The sequence below is a fragment of the Arachis ipaensis genome, chromosome B6 (genome assembly GCF_059453495.1).
Source record: "Arachis ipaensis isolate K30076 ecotype BB chromosome B6, ASM5945349v1, whole genome shotgun sequence".
Taxonomy (NCBI): Eukaryota; Viridiplantae; Streptophyta; class Magnoliopsida; order Fabales; family Fabaceae; genus Arachis; species Arachis ipaensis.
This window is the reverse complement of record NC_142441.1, coordinates 100,360,566-100,368,854: the sequence shown is the minus strand read 5'-3', so window position 1 is coordinate 100,368,854 and position 8,289 is coordinate 100,360,566. Positions and strand designations below refer to the sequence as shown.

At 38.5% G+C, this 8,289-nt stretch overlaps 1 non-coding gene across 1 annotated transcript; it reads left to right on the top strand.

Moving 5' to 3' along the window:
* Positions 1–6,498: 6,498 nt before the first annotated feature.
* On the top strand, positions 6,499–6,606 carry LOC148561945 (small nucleolar RNA R71). Its single transcript, XR_015886437.1, has one exon. It is a non-coding gene; the product is annotated as a small nucleolar RNA R71 (small nucleolar RNA).
* Positions 6,607–8,289: the final 1,683 nt, after the last annotated feature.

Sequence of the window (8,289 nt, the reverse complement as noted above, 5' to 3'; positions counted from 1 at the left end):
CAAAACTGGTGCACAATACCATGGTCCAAACATAACTTCACAACTTCGCACAACTAACCAGCAAGTGCACTGGGTCGTCCAAGTAATAAAACCTTACGTGAGTAAGGGTCGATCCCACGGAGATTGTTGGTATGAAGCAAGCTATGGTCACCTTGTAAATCTCAGTCAGGCGGATATCAAATAGTTATGGAGTTTTCGAAAATAAATAATAAATAAATAGAAAATAAAGATAGAAACACTTATGTAATTCATTGGTGAGAATTTCAGATAAGCGTATAGAGATGCTTTTGTTCCTCTGAATCTCTGCTTTCCCGCTATCTTCATCCAATCAGTCTTACTCCTTTCCATGGCAAGCTTTCTGTAAGGGCATCACCGTTGTCAATGGCTACATCCCATCCTCTTGTGAAAAAGGTCCAAATGCTTTGTCATGGCACGACTAATCATCTGAGGTTCTCGATCATACTGGAATAGGATTCACCCTCCTTTTGCATCTGTCACTACGCCCAGCACTCGCGAGTTTGAAGTTCGTCACAGCCATCCCTTCCCAGATCCTACTCGGAATACCACAGACAAGGTTTAGACTTTCCGGATCTCAGGAATGGCCATCCATGGGTTCTAACTTATACCACGAAGATACTAATAACTCGGACTCGGTCCTCTGTATTAGATATCTAAGAGATACTCATTCTAGCTTGTTTGCATGTAGAACGGGAGTGTTTGTCAGGCACGCGTTCATAAGTGAGAATGATGATGAGCGTCACATAATCATCACATTCATCATGTTCTTGGGTGCGAATGGATATCTTAAAAGCGGAATAAGTTGAATTGAATAGAAAACAGTAGTACTTTGCATTAATTCATGAGGAACAGCAGAGCTCCACACCTTAATCTATGGAGTGTAGAAACTCTACCGTTGAAAAATACATAAGTGATGAAGGTTCAGGCATGGCCGAGAGGCCAGTCCCCAAAACGTGATCAATATGATCCAAAGATGAACTAAAAAATCATAAGATGTCTAAAAGACTAGTAAAAAGTTCTATTTATACTAAACTAGTTACTAGGGTTTACAGAAATAAGTAATTGATGCATAAATCCACTTCCGGGGCCCACTTAGTGTGTGCTTGGGCTGAGCTTGAAGTTTACACGTGCAGAGGCTTCTTCTGGGGTTAAACGCCAAGTTGTAACGTGTTTTTGGCGTTCAACTCTGGTTCGTGACGTGTTTCTGGCGTTTAACTCCAGACTGCAGCATAGAACTGGCGTTCAACGCCCTTTTGCATCGTCTAAATTCGGCCAAAGTATGGACTATTATATATTACTGGAAAGCCCTGAATGTCTACTTTCTAACGCAATTGAAAGCGCGCCATTTTGAGTTCTGTAGCTCCAAAAAATTCACTTTAAGTGCAGGGAGGTCAGAATCCAACAACATCAGTAGTCCTTCTTCTACCTCTGAATCTGATTTTTGCTCAACTCCCTCAATTTCAGCCAGAAAATACTTGAAATCACAGAAAAGCACACAAACTCCTAGTAAAGTCTAGAAATGTGAATTTAACATAAAAACTAATGAAAACATCCCTAAAAGTAACTAGATCTTACTAAAAACATACTAAAAACAATGCCAAAAAGCGTATAAATTATCCGCTCATCACAACACCAAACTTAAATTGTTGCTTGTCCCCAAGCAACTGAAAATCAAATAGGATAAAAAGAAGAGAATATACTATAAATTCCAAACTATCAATGAAACATAGCTCCAATCAGATGAGCGGGACTTGTAGCTTTTTGCCTCTTGAATAGTTTTGGCATCTCACTTTATCTGTTGAGGTTCAGAATGATTGGCATCTATAGGAACTCAGAGTTCAGATAGTGTTAGTGATTCTCCTAGTTCAGTATGTTGATTCTTGAACATAGCTACTTTATGAGTCTTGGCCGTGGCCCTAAGCACTTTGTTTTCCAGTATTACCACCGGATACATAAATGCCACAGACACATAACTGGGTGAACCTTTTCAGATTGTGACTCAGCTTTGCTAAAGTCCCCAATTAGAGGTGTCCAGGGTTCTTAAGCACACTCTTTTTTTTGCTTTGGACCTTGATTTTAACCGCTCAGTATCAAGTTTTCACTTGACACCTTCACGCCACAAGCACATGGTTAGGGACAGCTTAGTTTAGCCGCTTAGGCCAGGATTTTATTCCTTTAGGCCCTCCTATCCACTGATGCTCAAAGCCCTGGGATCCTTTTTATTACCCTTGCCTTTTGGTTTTAAGGGCTATTGGCTTTTTGCTCTTGCCTTTTGGTTTTAAGAGCTTTTGGCTTTTTCTGCTTGCTTTTTCTTTTTCTTTCTTTCTATTTTTTTTCGCCATTTTTTTTCTGCAAGCTATTTGTATTCACTGCTTTTTCTTGCTTCAAGAATCATTCTTTTTGATTTTTCAGATTATCAAATAATATGTCTCCTTGTCATCATTCTTTCAAGAGCCAACATATTTAACATTCTTAAACAACAACTTCAAAATACATATGCACTGTTCAAGCATTCATTCAGAAAACAAGAAGCATTGTCACCACATCAATATAATTAAACTAAGTTCAAGGATAAATTCGAAACTCATGTACTTCTTGTTCTTTTGAATTAAAACATTTTTCATTTAAGAGAGGTGATGGATTCATAGGACATTCATAACTTTAATACATAGTTACTAAATACTAATGATCATGTAATAAGACACAAACATGGATAATCACTTAACATAAAGAAAACGAAAAACAGAGAATGTAAGAACAAGGAATGAATCCACCTTAGTGATGGTGTTATTTTCTCCTTGAGAAACCAGTGATGTCCTTGAGCTCTTCTATGTCTCTTCCTTGTCTTTGTTGCTCCTCCCTCATTGCTCTTTGATCTTCTCTAATGTCATGAAGGATGATGGAGTGCTCTTGATGTTCCACCCTTAATTGTCCCATGGTGGAACTTAATTCTCCTAGGGAGGTGTTGATTTGCTCCCAAAAATTCTGTGGAGGAAAGTGCATCCCTTGAGGTATCTCAGGGATTTCTTGATGGTGAGCTTCCTCACGTGTGTCTTGAGCTCCATGAGTGGGCTCTCTTGTTTGCTCCATCCTTTTCTTAGTGATGGGCTTCTCTTCCTCAATGGGAATGTCTTCTTCTATGAAAGCTTCAGCTGAGTAACATAGATGGCAAATAAGATGAGGGAAAGCTAGCCTTGCCAAGGGGGAGGACTTTTCGGCTATTTTGTAGAGTTCAAGGGAGATGACTTCATGAACTTCTACTTCCTCACCAATCATGATGCTATGAATCATGATGGCCCGATCCACAGTAACTTCAGATCGGTTGCTAGTGGGGATGATGGAGCGTTGGATGAACTCCAACCATCCTCTAGCCACAGGCTTAAGGTCCAGTCTTCTAAGTTGAACCGGTTTGCCTTTTGAGTCAATCTTCCATTGAGCTCCTTCCATACATATGTCCATGAGGACTTGGTCCAACCTTTGATCAAAATTGACCCTTCTAGTGTAGGGGCGTGCATCTCCTTGCATTATAGGCAAGTTGAACGCCAACCTCACATTTTTCGGACTAAAATCTAAGTATTTCCCCCGAACCATTGTAATATAATTCTTTGGATTCAGGTTCTTACTTTGATCATGGTTCCTAGTGATCCATGCATTGGCATAGAACTCTTGAACCATTAGGATGCCGACTTGTTGAATGGGGTTTGTTAGAACTTCCCAACCTCTTCTTTGGATTTCATGTCGGATCTCCGGATACTCATTTCTCTTGAGCTTGAAAGGGACCTCGGGGATCACCTTCTTCTTGGCCACAACATCATAGAAGTGGTCTTGATGAGCTTTGGAGATGAATCTTTCCATCTCCTATGACTCAGAGGTGGAAGCTTTTGTCTTCCCTTTCCCTTTTCTAAAGGATTCTCCGGTCTTGGGTGCCATCAATGGTAATGGAAAAATAAAAAGCTTATGCTTTTACCACACCAAACTTAGAATATTGCTCGCTCTCGAGCAAGAGAAGAAAGAATAGATGAAGAAGAATGTAGGGGTTTATATAGTGAAGGGAGAGGGGTTAGGTTCGGCCATTTAGGGTGGTTTGGGTGGGAAAGTGATTTTGAATTTTGAAGGTAGGTGGGGTGTATGAAGTAGGTTTACGGGGAAGAGTGGGTGGATGTGAGTGGCGAATAGGTAATAGGGAAGAGAGCTTGAGGTGATTGGGGAATGGTTTTGGGGAAGGGTGTTTATTGGGAAGAGAGGATGAACATTGAGAAGAGGGAAGAGTATGAGTGGAGGTAGGTGGGAATTCTGTGGGGTCCACAGATGCTGAGATAATCTTGTGGGGTCCACAGATCCTGAGGTGTCAAGGAATTGCATCCTTGCACCAATTAGGCATGTAAAATGCCTTTGCATGTAATTCTGGCGTTTAAACGCCGAATTGGTGCTTGTTCTGGGCGTTCAGCGCCCAGATGCAGCACATTTCTGGCGTCTGAACGCCAGGATGCTGCTTGTTTCTGGCGTTCAACGCCAGATCCATGCTCTGTTCTAGCGTTGAATGCCAGACAGATGATCCTTACTGGTAGTTTGAATGCCAGTGAACTCCTCCTCCAGGGTGTGATTTTTCTTCTGCTGTTTTTGATTCTATTTTTGATTTTTCTATTTATTTTGTGACTCCACATGATCATGAACCTAATAAAACATGAAAGAACAATAGAAATAAATTAACATTAAATAAAAATTGGGTTGCCTCCCAACAAGCACTTCTTTAATGTCAATAGCTTGACAGTGGGCTCTCATGGAGCCTCACAGATGTTCAGAGCATTGTTGAGACTCCCCAACACCAAACTTAGAGTTTGGATATGGGAGTTCAACACCAAACTTAGAGTTTGGTTGTGGCCTCCCAACACCAAACTTAGAGTTTGGCTGTGGGGGCTCTAGTTGACTCTGCAGTGGGAGAAGCTTACTGTGCCTCTTTTCCATGTTTACAGAAGGATGTCCTTGAGTTTTAAACTCAAGGGAGTCCTCATTCAATTGAAGGACTAGTTCACCTCTATTAACATCAATCACAGCTCTTGCTGTGGCTAGGAAGGGTTTTCCAAGGATGATGATTTCATCCTCATCCTTCCCAGTATCTAGGATTATGAAATCAGCAGGGATGTAAAGGCCTTCAACCTTTACTAATATGTCCTCTACTTGTCCATAAGCCTATTTTCTGGAATTATCTGCCATCTCTAATGAGATTTTAGCAGCTTGCACCTCAAAGATTCCCAGTTTCTCCATTACAGAGAGTGGCATGAGGTTTATTCCTGACCCCAGGTCACATAGAGCCTTCTCAAAGGTCATGGTGCCTATGGTACAAGGTATTAGGAACTTTCCAGGATCCTGTTTCTTCTGAGGCAATCTCAGTTGATCCAATGCATTTAATTCATTGGTAAACAGGGGAGGTTCATCTCTCCAAGTCTCATCACCAAATAAATTGGCATTCAACTTCATGATTGCACCAAGGAACTTGGCAACTTGCTCTTCAGTAACATCCTCATTCTCTTCAGAAGAAGAATACTCATCAGAGCTCATGAATGGCATAAGGAGGTTCAATGGAATCTCTATGGTCTCTAGATGAGTCTCAGATTCCTTTGGTTCCTCAGAGGGGAACTCCTTATTGATCACTGGACGTCCCAGGAGGTCTTCTTCTTTGGGATTCACGTCCTCCTCCTCTCTTGTGGGTTCGGCCATGATAGTTAATTCAATGGCCTTGCACTCTCCTTTTGGATTTTCATCTGTATTGCTTGGGAGAGTACTAGGAGAGATTTTAGTGATCCTTTTACTCAGCTGGCCCACTTATGCCTCTAAATTTCTAATTGAGGACGTTGTTTCATTCATGAAACTTACAGTGGCCTTGGACAGATCAGAGACTAAGTTTGCTAAATTAGATGTATTTTGTTCAGAGTTCTCTGTCTGTTGCTGAGTGGATGATGGAAAAGGTTTACTATTGTTAAACCTATTTCTGCCACCATTATTAAAGCCTTGTTGAGGCTTTTGTTGATCCTTCCATGAGAGATTTGGGTGATTTCTCCATGAGGGATTATAGGTGTTTCTATAGGGTTCACCCATATAATTCACCTCTGCAATTGCAGGATTCTCAGGATCATAAGCTTCTTCTTCAGCAGATGCCTCTTGAGTACTGTTGGATGTAGCTTGTATTCCATTCAGACTCTGAGAAATCATATTGACTTGCTGAGTCAATATTTTGTTCTGAACTAATATAGCATTCAGAGTATCAATTTCAAGAACTCCCTTCTTCTGAGGCGTCCCATTACTCACAGGATTCCTCTCAGAAGTGTACATGAACTGGTTATTAGCAACCATGTCAATGAGTTCTTGAGCTTCTGCAGGCGTTTTCTTTAGGTGAATGGATCCACCTGCAGAAGTATCCAATGACATCTTAGCTAATTCAGATAGACCATCATAGAATATATCCAGGATGGTCCATTCGGAAAGCATGTCAGAAGGACACTTTTTGGTCAGTTCCTTGTATCTCTCCCAAGCTTCATAGAGGGATTCACCTTCTTTCTGTCTGAAAGTTTGAACATTCACTCTAAGCTTACTCAGCTTTTGAGGAGGAAAGAACTTGGCTAAGAAAGCCTTGACCAGCTTATCCCAAGAGTTCAGGCTATCTTTGGGTTGAGAGTCCAACCACACTCTAGCTCTGTCTGTTACAGCAAAAGGGAAAAGCATGAGCCTGTAGACTTCAGGATCTACTCCATTAGTATTAACAGTATCACAGATCTGCAAAAATTCAGTTAAGAACTGAAAAAGATCTTCAGATGGAAGTCCATGGAACTTGCAGTTCTGCTGCATCAGAGAAACTAATTGAGGTTTCAGCTCAAAATTGTTTGCTCCAATGGTGGGGATGGAGATGCTTCTTCCATGTAAATTAGAATTAGGTGCAGTAAAGTCACCAAGCATCCTCCTTGCATTATTATTATTTTCGGCTGCCATATCCTCTTCTTGTTCGAAAAATTCTGTAAGGTTATCTCTGGATTGTTGTATTTTAGCTTCTCTTAGTTTCCTCTTCAGAGTCCTTTCAGGTTCAGGGTCTGTTTCAACAAGAATGTTCTTGTCCTTGCTCCTGCTCATATAAAAAAGAGGGAACAGAAAAATAATAATAATAGGGATCCTTTTTACCCAGGTATAGAGGTTCCCCTGTGTGAGTAGAAGAAGAAAAGAATGTAATGTAAAGAAGGGAAGAAGAGAAAATTCGAACACAGATGGAAGAGGGGGTTCGAATTTGGGTGAGATGAAGTGTTAGTAGATGAATAAATAAATAGAAGGAGATGAGAGAGAAAGAGAATTTTCAAAAATTATTTTTGAAAAATGGTTAGTGATTTTCGAAAATTAAAAGAAGAAATAAATTAAAATTGAATTTTGAAACAATTAGTTAATTAAAAAGAATTTTTGAAAAAAGAAGGAGATATTTCGAAAATTAGAGAGAGAGTTAGTTAGGTAGTTTTGAAAAAGATAAGAAACAAACAAAGAGTTAGTTAGTTAGTTGAAACAAATTTTGAAAATCAATTTTTGAAAAGATAAGAAGATAAGAAGTTAGAAAAGATATTTTAAAATCAAATTTTTGAAAAGGATATGTTTTAAAAAGATATGATTGAAAAGATATGATTTTGAAAAAGATAAGATAAAAAAGATATTTTTGAAAAAATATGATTGAAATTAGTTTTGAAAAAGATTTGATTTTTAAAATCACAATTAAATGACTTGATTCACAAGAAATCACAAGATATGAATCTAGAACTTAAAGTTTGAATCTTTCTTAACAAGTAACAAACTTGAAATTTTTGAATCAAAACATTAATTGTTGATAATATTTTCGAAAATTATGAGATAAAATAAAAAAATATTTTAGAAAAATATTTTTATAATTTTCAAAAATAAATAAAATAAATGAAAAAGATTTGATTTTTGAAAAAGATTTTGAAAAAGATAAGATTTTTAAATTGAAAATTTGATTTGACTCATAAGAAACAATTAAATTTTAAAAAGTTTTAAAAAAGTCAACTCAAATTTTCGAATTTATGAGAAGAAAAAGGAGAAGATATTTTTTTTGATTTTTGAATTTTTAATGATGAGAGAGAAAAACATGAAAATGATGCAATGCATGAAAGTTATGGATCAAAACAATGAATGCATGCAAGAATGCTATGAATGTCAAGATGAACACCAAGAACACTTTGAAGATCATGATGAACATCAAGAACATATTTTTGAAAAATTTTT